Source organism: Chrysemys picta, chromosome 9 (assembly GCF_011386835.1).
Source record: "Chrysemys picta bellii isolate R12L10 chromosome 9, ASM1138683v2, whole genome shotgun sequence".
In the NCBI taxonomy this organism is placed as follows: domain Eukaryota; kingdom Metazoa; phylum Chordata; order Testudines; family Emydidae; genus Chrysemys; species Chrysemys picta.
Genome location: NC_088799.1, coordinates 35610646 through 35625608, shown reverse-complemented (window position 1 = coordinate 35625608; position 14963 = coordinate 35610646). Strand labels below are relative to the sequence as shown.

The 14963-nt window shown below is 43.9% G+C and overlaps 1 long non-coding RNA gene across 1 annotated transcript; it reads right to left on the bottom strand.

Moving 5' to 3' along the window:
* Positions 1-4788: 4788 nt before the first annotated feature.
* LOC122174013 (uncharacterized) lies at positions 4789-13980 on the bottom strand. The gene is made up of 3 exons (XR_006175226.2): positions 13842-13980; positions 11632-11823; positions 4789-10662 (listed from the first exon to the last, which is right to left on the bottom strand). It is a non-coding gene; the product is annotated as an uncharacterized LOC122174013 (long non-coding RNA).
* Positions 13981-14963: the final 983 nt, after the last annotated feature.

Below are 14963 nucleotides of genomic sequence, written 5' to 3'. Positions count from 1 at the left end.
ACTTACTACACCCAGATGGCAGAAGCAGCTCCACTAATGTTTTTCAAAGTCCAGCCTACCTCTCGAGTTGCAATGCTGACTGATTGCTGGAGAAGCACCTAAGTGGCTGAACAAAGTTCCTGCTAAATTTTTTCTGACTCATTGCTCTGGAGAGCATGGGGAAGTTTTCAGACTCCTTCAAGAGCAGTTACACCATGATGGTCAGAACACAGCACAGAATAAGAGAACTGGGAGGGAGCCATATGCCCTCTGTGACACAGTCTGGTTGGAAAGACAACACAGGTTTGCTTGCAAGGACTGCATATCTTTCAGTGAACCTGGTTTGAATTTGGGGTTTGTCTTCGCATTGACATAAGCAACCTGTGGACTGATTTTCAGAGGTGCTGAACACCCACAAATCCCACTGAAGTCAACAGGAGCTGCAGGTGCTCAGCTCCTTTGAAAATCAGATCCTTTTATATGTAAAAAGCTCTGCCTGACACAATTGCCCAGCAGTAATTTCCAGAGCCTGCACTGGCTGCCAGTTAAGTCTGCTCCGGCACAAGGCTGCTTAGAACTTCTGATAGGTAGTCAGTGGATCCGACTCCAATCTCAGATCTATGGTGCAAATCTCTGCACATTTCCCCAAATCTGCTGCCACAAATACACATGAAAACCCAAGAGTGAGTTTGGCTGGATATAGATGGCAGGGGAAAGATATTAGAACAGCACATGTGGGAATAAAATCTCATCCACTCAGCATTCACTGAGAAGAATTTCTTGCACAGTTCTGTGAATATTTATTGACATTAAAAAGTGAATTTGGTTTGCTATTGCAGGTACTGTCGCCTTCACAAACCCTCAACAGCAAAAGTATTTCATAGGCAAACATTTATTTTAAAAGATAGTGTTCACCTTATTTTAGAACTCAGGGTCTATGTCAAGATTTCACACTGTGCTAAATGCATTACAACAGCTACCAAAAGTGCAAAGTGTATTCTTAAAATGGTCAAACAATACACAGAATACTTGTGTTTCTGCATGCTGACCAATTTCAGTATCTCCACCACCACCACCCCCCGCCACCTCATATAACTAAAGCACAAACTGAATGAGATATGTGTAAAGTATCCTGCAATCTACTATATCAAAGCAAGCAGATTTATCCAATTGCTTTTATTCTCTGAAGCACACTACATTCAGAATACACCATTATATTTCACTTACCATTACCATGACATTATTCTATTTCAGTATGAAATACATACACAGTGGTTATCTTTTGACAGTTCAGAAACACTGGTCAAAGTGTAGCATTCAGGAATCCGGTTACGTTTGGTAATGATGCCGTGAAAAGAGAAACTATCCTGATTTTTACTAATTTGAAAAGCAGCAGGATTTAGCTAGTAAAATGAGCAAAAGATGCAGAAAAACAGAAAAGGCCAAACATGGTCTTGATGTAAGTGGGCAAAGCTCCACCACTGACTTTGATGGTGGTATAACTGCTTATGCCCATTTGCATTTGGTTCTGCAATTACATATTAGAGGAAGGGCTAAGTAAATATACCTGGATATAATGAGAAATGGTGATCTAAACTTCACTAAAACTCAACCCAAATCTGATTTGTGTTTGAAAATAGGTTTGAATGATTTTTTTCCCATTAGTTTTTAATTATGGGAACTTCTGGTGAAAAGAACAGAGACTCAGGGCAAGTCTACACTACAAAATTAAGTTGACATACAGCCAACTGCAATTAAATCACTTTGGCATGTCCACGCTACGTTCCTTGTGTTGGTGGTGCGGGTCCTCACCATGAGTACTTGCACCAATTTAACTGTCAGTGTGTGGCATTGTGGGAAGGCTTCTAAAAGGCAGCAACAGTCAATGTAAACAATGCAGTGTCTACATTGACACTGCATAGACCTAACTACATCAACCTAAACGCTACCCTACACCTCTCATGGCAGTGGAGTTATTAAGTCGGTGTAGTGGGTGAGTTACGTTGGTGGGAGCTACATTTTAGTGTAGACTTTTACAGAGTTAGGTCAATGTAGGCTGCCTTACATCAACTCAGCTCTACAGGCCCAAGAGAAGCCAGCACAGCAGCAGGCAACCTTTGCAAGAGAGAGACTGAAACAGGATTGGTGTTCTTCCTAAGGAGAGAAAAATAGATGCAGACAAGTAGAGTCAGAGAGGAATCTGGAAAAAAGCACAAGGGAGCTTAAAAACATCAAAAAGGGCAGTAGCGAGTGCTCTCAGAACCCCGAGTTCATTAACTAGATCAAAGATGACAAACTACGGGGTGTGAAAACCTGCCCTTACCTCCATACACACACTTGCCTTGCAGAAAGATTAGATACAGAAAAGAAAGCCCTTAAAGTTGTATGTTCACAGCATACACAAGGAGAACAAATACTCTTGCTGGAAGGTTGAAGTGTAACACTGCTTTATTTCTTAGAATTCAGAACACACAAGAACCTAGAAACAGAGACAGAGAAAACAGACTACTCCCCAAGGCAGTGAGGCATAACTCGCCTAGATTGTTTTACATTAAATTAAATTAATGGAGATATCCTATCTCTTAGAAGTGGAAGGGACCTTGAAAGGTCATCAAGTCCAGCCCCCTGCCTTCACTAGCAGGACCAAGTACTGTTTTTTCCCCAGATCCTTAAGTGGCCCCCTCAAGGATTGAACTCACAACCCTGGGTTTAGCAGGCCAATGCTCAAACCACTGAGCTATCCCTCCTGGGATAGCTGGTCCTTTCCAGACTGACTCTGATCACAGGCTTTGCTACAGAAAGAGATCTGTAGCCTGCAAGTAGGACCAGAAACTCCCCGCCTCACACACACAAACTTAAAATGATAGCTAGCAATTCCAACACAGTCCTCGATACATCATAAAAGCATATTTTGTACAAGAGTGTTAGTGTGATGATGGGCCAGATTCCATGTGCTAGAGCTGATAACAGAAGTCAGAGTAAGCCTAGAATTGCTGTCTGTCATCACAACCATTTACTGTAAGCAGGAACATCTTGGTCCAATAAGGGAACAGTAACATTTAACAGTGGTCTCTCTTCTGACCTGTTCTGATACTTTTAAATGGAGAAAAGTCCCACTTCCTGCCACAGAAGCAGCTGTCATTTTGTGTTCAGATACCGCCTGCTACCGAGGTGTCACACACAGAGTGCTCACTTAATATAATCCAAGCTCCTTCCCGCTGACACTGTACGGCTGCTCTTTGTATGTGGAAGAACCTAACATTAATAATCATGGGGGTTGAGTTCAAAGAGATCATCTCTAGGAAACTGCTGAGGAAACCTGTCTGCAAGAGTTGTACAGAAGAGAACATTCTGTGAGGAAAGCTGGAATCAACTGCAAAGGACAACGGGGAGTTGAGCCCTCCCAATGAGAGACATTGGAGAGCCAGGAGCACTTGTATCAGACAGGGAAAAGAGCTGATCTGTGCCATTTTCCTCCTATAACTTAAGTTTGTTAAGCCAGTTATGAGAGCAGGACTTGCTAGAGGGATTAGTAATGGGAACGGAGCTGTTCTTATTCACTGAGCTGAATGTGCCCCAGCTTGGCAGTAAAGGCCTATTGAACATCCCCAAATAGGAGTTGGATGGTATAAATCTAAATTTTTTTTAAAGGAAACACTGCTGTCTTGGTTTCAACCTAGGAAAATATCATTTTGTTTCTCTTCAAAATATCTGGGCTATGTAAGCAACTCTACTCCACAACAAAGAGTGAATCTAAGCTAACCCAGTGGCCTAGTGATAGTGCTCTGAACTACTGAATAAGAACACAGGTGAAACCCGGCCTATGGTCAGCACTGGTGGATTCTGAAAGGAGCCCCATTCAGCTCATTTAAATAGGAATATATTGGCTACAATGAGGAATTATCCCCAGTGTTCTGGCAGGGAGGCAGATAATCTCTCACCATCAGTGTAAAGTTCCCTCTGAGTAAGGAAATTGACTGTTAAGAAAATTGACTTGCAGACTAAATTCTACTCTCATTGCCATTTGTAGATCTCACTGTAAATCTAAATTAAACCAACATCATCAGCAGTTGCTCCAGATTTACACCAGCATATCCAAGAGCAGAACTGGGCCCACTGTCATCCTGTTCTGCAGAATTAACTGCCCCTTTTATACATGCAGCCATAAAAGTATGAAGAGAAGTGAAAGAAATATTTGCAATAAAAAGTAGCACCATCAGCCACATCCTGCACTCCTTACTTGGTTCTTACTTAAGCAAGCTTCCCATTGAGATCTGGGCTGTTTTGCCTGAATAAGGAATGAATCAGGCTTTTACCCACAGTGATAAAATACCACTGGAATAAACTGATACCTCATTATTAGGAGTATGCAGGAGATCAAGTATTCATAGTTGGGGGAAAACATTTCAAATGATGTAAATTAGCACACTTACATTGACTCTAGTGGAGCTACCCCAGTTTACATCAACTGAGCAGAGCAGGTCAGAAAATGGAATTTCTGTCCAGTGGGAAATTCTGTCATTTCAAAATTTGTTTTCATTCTGAATTGGAACAAAAAGTTGAAATTTTGAAATTTCTCCTGGAATGGAAATTCATAAAAAATTGATTCAGAAACAGCAAAACATTTTGTGTCAATCATGTTGAATTGTTTTATTTTCATGTCAAATTATTTTGTTTCAATAATGTCAAAACATTATAAAATATAATATATATTATATAATAATAAATGTAATGTAACCTTATAATTATTATGATATTAACATAATATAAAATTAAATTAATGTATTGTAATATGCAAGTCTCTACAAAATGAAATTATAACGTTGAAAAAAAAAACATTTAAACATTAATTGAAAAGAGAAAAAGAGTTGTATTAACCTCTCTCATTTACTGACACCAGTTTAGCTACTGACTTTGATAGCATTGTTACCCGTTCAAGGAACTTAGCCTGCTAGTTATTTACAGCATAATTTACAGTGTCACCAGTAGTCAGGTGCTAAATTATGACCCACAATGGAGAATTTTTAGATCTGATCTTGAGCAAATTATGATCAAGTTTAGAAAAATTAAAGACAGATGGGAAGGTCTATTGCAAAATTGCTGCAGGAGCAAAAAGGGGAAAAAAAAACATCAATGAAGCAATTTTAATAAAATTCAAATGAAGTGAGATAATGTACAAATCATTTGGTAAAAATACATCTTTTAAATCATGTTTGGAGACATTTCAATGCCACGGTTACACTTTTAATTTCCAAAATGGTTAATTGCTCGATTATTGCAATAGCTTTGATTGGCTGTAACTTAGCCCTCAAAACTATTAAGATATTGCTATAATGATAAAAATTCACTGCAAGAAAATGGTTATTATATAAGAATGCCTCTTCCAGATATTTATGGAGAGGGGTCATTTTTTGTTGTGGTAGTTTTTTGTTTTGTCATGCAAAAGTTTACAATGAGAAAGAGTTTATTGAAAAAAAGAGAAAAAAGAAAGAAAAAACTGGGGCCAATTCAATAATCAATTCTCAATTAGCTTATACTTTTCACTTTTTAAATTGTTTTGGGGCTTCATGAACACACAGCAGAAACCAGAGGCTTTTTTTATTTTTGAGTCAGGGCACACTTCACCTCTGTTATTGCCATTCACTGATCCCGTTTCTTATTTTTTTCCTGTCTTTCTTCCTTCAGCTATTTTAGAAATGGAAAAAAATGGTTACTAACCTTTCCGTAACTGTTGTTATTCAAAATGTATTGCTCGTGTCCATTCCACGTTCGGTGTGCGCATGCCGCATGCACTGTTGCCACCGATTTTTCCCTAAGTGATATCCGTTGGGCTTGCTCTAGCGCCCTCTGGTGCCACATGCTTATGCACCAGCATAAGGGTCACTTCCGGCCCCACATCCTCTCAGTTCCATCTTGCCAGCTAACTCTGACAGAGGGGTAGGAGGGTGGGCTGTGGAATGGACATGAGCAACACATCTTGAAGAACCACAGATACAGAAAGGTTAGTAACCATTTTTCTTCGAGTGATTGTTCATATCCATTCCACGTTAGGTGACTCACAAGCTGTACCCAAGGAGGTGGACTCAGAGCTCATGGACACGCGGACTGGAACAGTGCTCTCCCAAACCTTGCATCATCTCAAGTCTGTTGTGTGATGGCACAGTGGGAGAAGAAGGTATGCACCGACAACTAGGTTGCGACCCTGCAGAAGTCTTGGATTGGGACCTGCGTCACAAATGATGCAGAATAGGCCTGAGCTTTCGTGGAATGAGTGGTCATGATGGCAAGAGCTAGAACATGCTCAAATACAGGAGGTTACCCAGGATGAGATTCTCTGGGCTGCAACCAGCAGGCCTTTCATCCTCTCTGCTATTGCCACAAGAGTTGTGTGGATCTGCGGAACGGGTTAGTCATCTCAATGTATAAGGTAGGGACACGCCTAACATCTAAGCCACGGATCTTCTGAATTCTTGTGTGGCCTCAGGAAGAAAATGGGCAGGAAAATGACTTGGTTGCTATAGAACTGTGAGACCACCTTTGGAAGGAAGGTTGGATGGAGCCGTAGTTGAACCTTGTCCTTGAAGGACACTGGTTCTGACTTAAGGGCCCTGATTTCAGAGACCTTTCTGACTGAGGTAATTGCTGTTGAAAGGCAACCTTCCATGAGAGAAACAGCAGAGGGCATGACACTAGTGGCTCAAAGGGCGGGCCAGCGAGTTTTGATAGGACCAGGTTTAAATCCCATGGGGGAATCAGTTCACAAACCTGAGGGTACAGCCTCGCTAACTTTTAAGAAAGCAGATTGCCATCTCGTGAGAAAATACTGGCCTACCACCTCCATTGGCAGGTGAAAGGCCGAAAATGCTGCTAGGCATACCTTGATAGATGCAAGGGCAGACCTTGCTGGTTCAGGTAGAGCAGGGAATCCAGTATAGATTGAAGGGAAGACCGAATCAGGGAGAGACCTCGTTGAGAAGATTGTATCAAGAAACGCTTCTGCTTAGCGAGGTAGGTTGCCCTAGTAAACGGCTTCCTACTACCTAGCAAGACCTGGAGAACTTGTTCTGAACAGGCTTGCTCCTCCAGGTTCAGCCATGGAGCTTCCATGCAGTCAGGTGAAAGGCCTCGAGCTTTGGGTGGAGTAAACAGCTGTGGTCTTGTGAGATCATGTCTGGGCAGAGGGGGAGCAGCAACGGGGGTGCTACTGATAAGTCTAGCAGTGTGCTGAACCAGTGTTGGCATGGCCACGCCGGAGCTATAAGAATAACTCTCACCTTGACCCACTTGATTTTCAGTAGGACCTTGTGTACCAGAAGAACTGGAGGAAATGTATAGAATAGGCACTCTGTCCATGGAAGCAGGAAGGCATCTGAAAGGGAACCTGGGTGTACCAATCCCCTGGATGCTGGGAGGAGATGATGGAGGCCAGGGAGACAATGCAGAACCTCAGTTTCTTGAGATGTCTGTTGAGGTGACGCAGGTCCAGGATGGGACGAAGCTTTGGGATTAGGAAATATCGGGAATAAAATGCCTTCCCTCTCAAATTTTGAGCCACCTCTTCCACTGACCCCACCCATAGAAGGGTTTGCACCTCCTGGGCTAGGAGTTGCTTGTGAGAAGGGTCCTTGAAGAGGGACATGGATGGGGGGTGGGAGGAAGGGGTGGAGGAAAACTGAAGGGTATAACCATCCACCACTGTATTTAGCACATAAAGGTCTGATGTGATGAGGAACCACGCTGGGCCGAAGTGGGAAAGTCAGTCCAAAAACAAAGAGGGGGCAGGATCTGAAGCAGGTACTGGTATAGCGCCCTCGGGCGCACCTTCAAAAGGCTTGTTTGGGCCCTCCGGGAGTACCTATTCAACCCCAGCAGTGAGACTGAGGTGGATGGAAGCAGTTGACGAGGCTTGTAATACCCGCCCCTTCTCTTGAACAGGCCCTGTCTTGGCGGCAGAGCTGTGAAGTGGGCCGGTTGTTGAGGCCTGAAGCACTTCCTGTAAGTAGCCAAGGCATAGAGGCCCAGGGACCTGAGGGTAGCCCTTGAGTCCTTCAAGCCACAGAGCTTTGTGTCTGTTTGCTCTGAAAACAAGGTGCCTTGGAAAGGGAGGCCTTGAATCGACTGCTGGACCTCCTCAGGTAGCCCCAAGGACTGTAGCCAAGAGCATCACCTCGTGGCCACTGCAGAGGCCATTGTTTTGGCAGCCGCATCAGCACTGTCCAGTGCTGCCTAGGGTGAGGCCCTCACAACATTTTTTCCCTCCTCAAAGAGGGCATAGAATTCTTGCCTGGAGTCCTAAGGCAGCGAATCTTTAAATTTTGACAAGGAGTCCCACAAGTTGAAATTGTATCTCCCCAGCAGGGCTTGCTGGTTCGAGATAAACAGCTGTAGTCCACCCATCGAATACATTTTTCTGCCAAGCAGATCCAGTTTCTTTGAGTCCTTCTGTTTCGGGGTTGCGCTTGCTTGGCCTCATCTATCCCTCTCATTGACCACCAAGACAACAAGGGACCCGGAGGACGGTGAGTGTACAGGTACTCATACCCTTTGGCTGTAGTATTTCTTCTCTGCCCTTTTTGAAGTGGGAGGGAGAGAAGAAGGAGTCTGTCACAGGGCTCTGACCAGACCCATTACAGCCTTGTTACTGGGCAGGGCCACCTTAGATGGTGCTGCTGCAGTCAGAATGTCAATGAGGCTGTGAGATGATTCCTTGAGCTCCTCAGCCTCTAGTCCCAGGTTAGCCACTATCCTCTTTAGAAGCTCCTGGTGGATCTGCTGGGTCCCAAGACAGCCTTATCTGGGGAGGAGGAAGAGGCCTGTACCAGAGAAGGAGCTTCCTCCTGTTCCTCTGCATCGATTACTCCCATGGAGCCCACATCCTGTGCATCGGTGCCGGGTTCGGTACAAGAGTCAGGGTCCAGTGCCGAGCACAGCAGTGAAGCAACTGAGTATAATCAGTGGGACGACGGACCCGGTATTGGGGAAAATCCCCATGGGTTCCAGAATGGCCATTGCACAGGCCATCATCCACCTGACAAGGTACTGGGGCGGGAACCCGCATCGGGATGCGACGGTACATTAGATGGGTACCGGTGGCATCTCTTGGGATGGGCGTAGGACTCCAACTCAGACTCCAACAAAGAGTCCTCCTGAGGTGATCACGGGGGAGCAGTACCCTTCACTTCCACCATTCAGCGATGAGAGTCTGGGGACCGGAGCCAGACCAGAGGCGACCATGCAGAAGAAAGCAGGGTCGATTTGCCCCTGAAAGATACCAAAGGTCCTGGTGCCGGGAAGGAGCTCAGAGCACTATGCTCTCTCCTGCTCATGCTCATCAGAGCCGCCTGTTGTCCCATCAAGGTCAGCGGTACTGGGAGCGATAAGAAGTCCCTGGCCACTGCAAAGACCTCCAGGGTAGAAGGTACCATGATCCTGCTGGTGCCGCTATGATTTTCTTGGCATCAGTGGGGGATTCTGTACTGGACTCGATGTCCATCTAGGCAGAGTTGACGGTGCCACCATAGGTTCTCGGGTGGAGGAGTGGCCCAACATGTGTCGCACTCCACTGTCTTCCCCTTGTTTGCCTTTCTTCAGCACCAGAGAGTGCCCTCTCTCAGCGCGCTGCTTTTTAATCTCTCTTCCTCAGCACCAGAGATGGAGAACAGTATCGGGAAACGCACGGTGGAGAAGGGGCACTTCGAACCAAGGCCAAAGTGCTAAGTGCCGAATCTGAGCGACCTGGCTTCAATGCCAGTCTAAGAGTGGCTTTCATTAGGATAGCCCTCAGTCTAGCTTCTCTGTCTTTCTTCATACGAGGCTTAAAGTCCCAACAAATCTGACTGTGCTGTCTTACGTGAGAGTCTCCCAGACACTTCAGACAACTGGAGTGTGGGTCGATCACTGGCATGGGCTTGCCACAGGAGGCACAAGATTTGAATCCCACAGACTGGTACATGCCCAGCCTCAGGAGTAACGGGAGCCCCTCTACAATAAAGGAGGGGGTCTACGCTAGTGTATTTACACTACAGCTATACTAAGAATAATGACTAAGATGCAGAGAAGAAAACCACGGAAAAATGCCTTGCCTAAGCAAGAGAAGCTGTTCCAGCAACTGTCACGGGCGGTAAGAAGAAACTGGGAGGGGGGGTGCAGGGCTGGCAGTGCCCCTTAATCCAGCGCATCAGCGCATGCCACCAGAGGACGATAGAGCCGGCCTGACAGATACCACTGAGGGAAAAATCACCAACAACATGTACATGGCGAGTGCACACCTAACGTTGAATGGACATGAGCAATCACTCGAAGAAGAATATATTTTCCAACTAGAATTTTTTCCTTTTTTTTTTTATCAATTGCCATGCAGGCAGGATAAGACTTTTCCAAAAGCAAACTACCTATTTATCTGTATCTGTCTATGCACACACCCTTATATGTTGTTTGAGTCACACTTAATGACAAAGGCCCTGAAAGTTGAAACACTTCTACCATATAAAACTTCAGAAAGAATATCCAATAAATGTAATAATACATACATAGAGCCACAAAAGTGGAGTGCACAGGCTCGTTTTCCTCTATGTTTCCCAGGTGTCACAGGAAATACCCTTCAACGCTGACCCTGAGAGTGAAACCACTGATTTTGCACTGGGAAGCTCAGGCATAAACTTGTCAAATCAACCTCCTTTGGCCCTTTGGGGGAAAATTATTTTAGAAGACCAAAAACTGGGAAAAAAATATTTGCAACAAGTACATTCTGTTCAGAACTAGCACATACGCGAAAAGAGAGTGTTAATGGATTTGTGAGAGGCCCAGAAAATATGCTTCTTTAAGTTAAGCTTCACATTGAGTTGTTTACAGCTGTGCTTTTTATTAACTAAAAAGGTGCCTATTTCTTACTAATATATCGGAGGCTTATTGTGGCTGGCCCTCGCAGGTACAAGGGAAGACAGAAGGAGCGAGAAGTTTTTCCCCTTCCTTGCTCCACTGCAGCGAGTCCAGCCATAATGTGGCTGGGGATGGGAGGCACAGCTTCATGCTAGTCTTCATTTATTCACTCTAATTTAAGGTTTCACGAGCCAGTAATACATTTTAACATTTTTAGAAGGTCTCTATCTATAAGTCTATAATATATAACCAAACTATTGTTGTATGTAAAGTAAATAAGGTTTTTAAATGTTTAAGAAGCTTCATTTAAAATTAAATTAAAATGCAGAGCTCCCCGGACCGGTGGCCAGGACCTGGGCAGTGTGAGTGCCACTGAAAATCAGCTCGTGAGCCGCCTTCGGCACACGTGCCATAGGTTGCCTACCCCTGTGGTAGACAGTAGTGGAGTGTTGAGAATCAAGGTTCCTGGTTCTGTTCCTGGCTCTAGAGGGAGAATGCGTGCAAGTGTTTAGAAAAGAGGACTGAGTCTTGGGTGCTGTTTGTAGTTGCTGGTGCTTTGCAATCACATAGTGCTCATTCAGCTGAGAGCATGGAAGTGTTTTGCAAAGTATAGGAGTCACCTTATTTTACAGCATAACCAAGTACCTATAATTGGCACATTTTTCTGAAAGCCTGCGTGGCTGAATGGACCAGGCTTGAGGCTGCCATATAACAGAGACTGTGAGACAATAGACTTTAAAGCATGACATTTTTATGTACAGAAAAAGGTCTTACTTCCCAGGAATGAATTTCACTTGTTGTGGGGGTTGGGTAGTGTCATTTTAATAAGGGGGTCTTGGGCCCAACAAAGTGTTTATTAACATCTTTTCCCTTGCTGGATTTGAGACACCCCTTTATTTGGAGATCATTGCTCGTCTGCCAGTGATAATCAGGCATCTTCATTGGTGTGTTGAGTTCTGGATGTTCCTGAGGAAAACAAAGTCTGTATTCAAATCCCTGAACCACATTTAATTGCTTAATGATGTACAGCAACACAATCAGGTTAATACCTTTGACTCTCTGGACCCACTTATTTCATCACATAAACACATTAGCAGGGGTAACTGAGTGGTGAGGGGGGAAATTCCACATTTGTGGGGAGGAGGAGACATTTCTCTGTTTAACCTGGCGCTTATTTGAAGATGCTGAGGAAAGGGTTGGAATGTTCAAATAAGTCCCGAGGGGATGGATTAGTGAGCAGGACAGGGGCTGCCAGTGAGGTGGTCAAAGCTGCAGGATAACTTATCACATTACTCTGCAATGTTTCACGTGTGTGTGTGTGTGCATGTGTGTAAATGTATAAAAGCTGTTTGTCTCATGGCCTTCCAAGGCTAGAAACGGGAGCTTTGTAATTCCACTGGGAAAGGGAGCTGCTGAATTTTTCCAGTTGAGATACACAGCACTTGCCCCAAGCCCAAGGCAACAGTGGTGACATTTTTCAGTATAGGAAAGCCAGGATAGGTCAGTAGTAGAGGTTTTTATGGTTCCCACTGAGCCTTATACACCTGGACTCATGGCAACAAGGCAGTTGGCTTTATAAGGGGGTGGATATGGAAAATAGCCCCCAAAACAGAGATGCACAAACACTTCCTCTAACTACCTTAACAACAACCTCTTACTACTTCTCCATCCCACAGAGCACTTGAATTAATGGCTTTGCTTCCCACCAGTATACTATAGTCACAGTCTATTTGGTTGAAACAGTGATAAAAGCACTAGCTGTACATCATGAATTACTATTGTGCTTAGAGCTGACTCAACACCTCGCTGAATGCCATACTCATCCTGGCAACGTTGTCAGACTGTGGAGGGAGAGGCTACTCTTTGCTGCAGGCTCTAAAAGTAGGTTTGTATGAAGCTGATTCAGAAGGTGAATAATTTTGATAAGAGCCTGTATAGTCACTCCTATCTGCCCTACTCCCACACCACACTCAGTGTTTCTTCCCACTGATTAATAACCACTCTTTCCTCCTACATGCTATCAACACCTGACTGTCTATTCCAAGGGTCGGCAACCTTTCAGAAGTGGTGTGCCGAGTCTTAATTTATTCACTCTAATTTAAGGTTTTGTGTGCCAGTCATACATTTTAATGTTTTTAGAAGGTCTCTTTCTATAAGTCTAAAATATATAACTAAACTATTGTTGTATATAAAGTAAATAAGGGTTTTTAAATGTTTAAGAAGCTTCATTTAAAATTAAATTAAAAAGCAGCGCCCCCCGGACCAGTGGCCAGGACCTGGGCAGTGTGAGTGCCACTGAAAATCAGCTCCTTTGCCGCCTTCGGCACGTGTGCCATAGGTTGCCTACCCCTATTCTCACTCCACAACAGTCAGTTCCTATAATGCATTCAAAGCACAATTTCGTCTGGCACTTTTTTAAAGTTAATTCTGTTAAAGCACATTTTTTGTCTGAGAGAGCTCTGGCTTCACAGGTGGGAACAAATAAGCTTTAATGTCTTTTACCATACCTGCTCTCAGATACTCTGTTCCCTCTATTGAATATCTTGGGCCACATCCTGCAAAAGATTGTGCTGCACTTAACAGGGACTGCCGTGCAGTGGCATTTCGGATGTGAAGTGGAAGTAGCACCTGAGTCCTGTGAGTAAAACTGTTCAGTGTGGCCCCACCCCCACTCATTCCTTATACCCCCCTGTTGTGGCATGAAAATGATATGGGATTAGCTGGGAGTAGATTACACTATAGGCAGCTCTCCCTATTCCCTATCCTAGCAGCAAAAATTCAGTGCTCACCAGACATTTTACCAAACAATATATTTCTCTCTCATTTGCAAATTTCCCTTCTTATCCCCCTTTTTGGTCTCTGCAGGTTCTGGTCTATACCATATGCTGTCCACATGCTGCGTAACAGGTTTAAAATGAGGGGAGGAAAGAGTACAATCGAAAAATAATACTTAATATTCGTGCAATGGGCCCCCATCTAATCACCTGTACACAAGCTTTGAAGGTTGTCTCCCTCATTTGAAGACAGTATTGTAGAGATCAGGATTCCTTGCATGGCAAGAAGGCGCTCCATCAAGCTGTAATTGTTTATTGTTGCTCTTGGATCCCATTGGGTCTCAGAGGAGTTATTCTGCTATGAATTTTTAAATGTAAAAATAAAAATCTAATTGGCAATGCTTTCTTTTTATCTGGTCTTTTACCTCTGCTGATAATTGATGCACATGCATCATGGAAACAATTCTGAGGAACAGAAATCTAGGAGCAGTTTTCCCCTTTTATTCCATATATATATTTCATTTAATTATAATGGACTATAAATATTATGCAACATTCTGCAATCATTACAGCTACAACAAGCATTGTTGCTGCTACAGGCTCATACTCCACTACTCATGAGAGGTGAGGGAGGATAGTAACATTGCAAATCATGCTCCATATTTAAATGAATATTTCTACGTTGTACTAGAAGGGAAAAAAGCAAGGATTACAAAACGGGCCCAATCTGATGGTCTATGCATGCAGGTGAAGATAGCTATCAATTGTGCATACAGGTGTTAGCACTTGAAAAGTGTGCACATGGAAAGCTGAGCGTTCAAACAAGAAGTGCCCTTTGTGCACTCTTCAGGGAGCTGGAGGCCACCTTAGCAGCTGCACAGTGGAGGCAAGGCATGGGAGAGTGTGCAAGAAAACAAGACAGGTCGATGGGATGCTGAAATAGTGGTGGAGCTCTAATAGCAGATCCAAGTGTTCCTTTGTGGCAGAGATTCAGGACACAACCCTTTAAATATTGTCTCCAGATTTATTTGGATGTATGCAGTTTTTCCATGACCATCTCCTGTAATCAGTCTGCAGTGATGGGAAAAACAGGCAGTTTCCACTTTCTCACAAGCTGTTGTTTCCTGCTTGGTCAGACTGGCTCGTCGTGTACTGTAACAATCCACTAAATTCCCCCAGTGTGTCACCATGATTAGGTAGCATTATCCATAGCATGTAAATATTGGCACAATTGTAACAGGTGCAGAATTTACCACGTACAGTATGTCTGTACACTGGAGAAAGGCAGAAGAATTAGCATACACACACACACACACACACACACACGCCAGA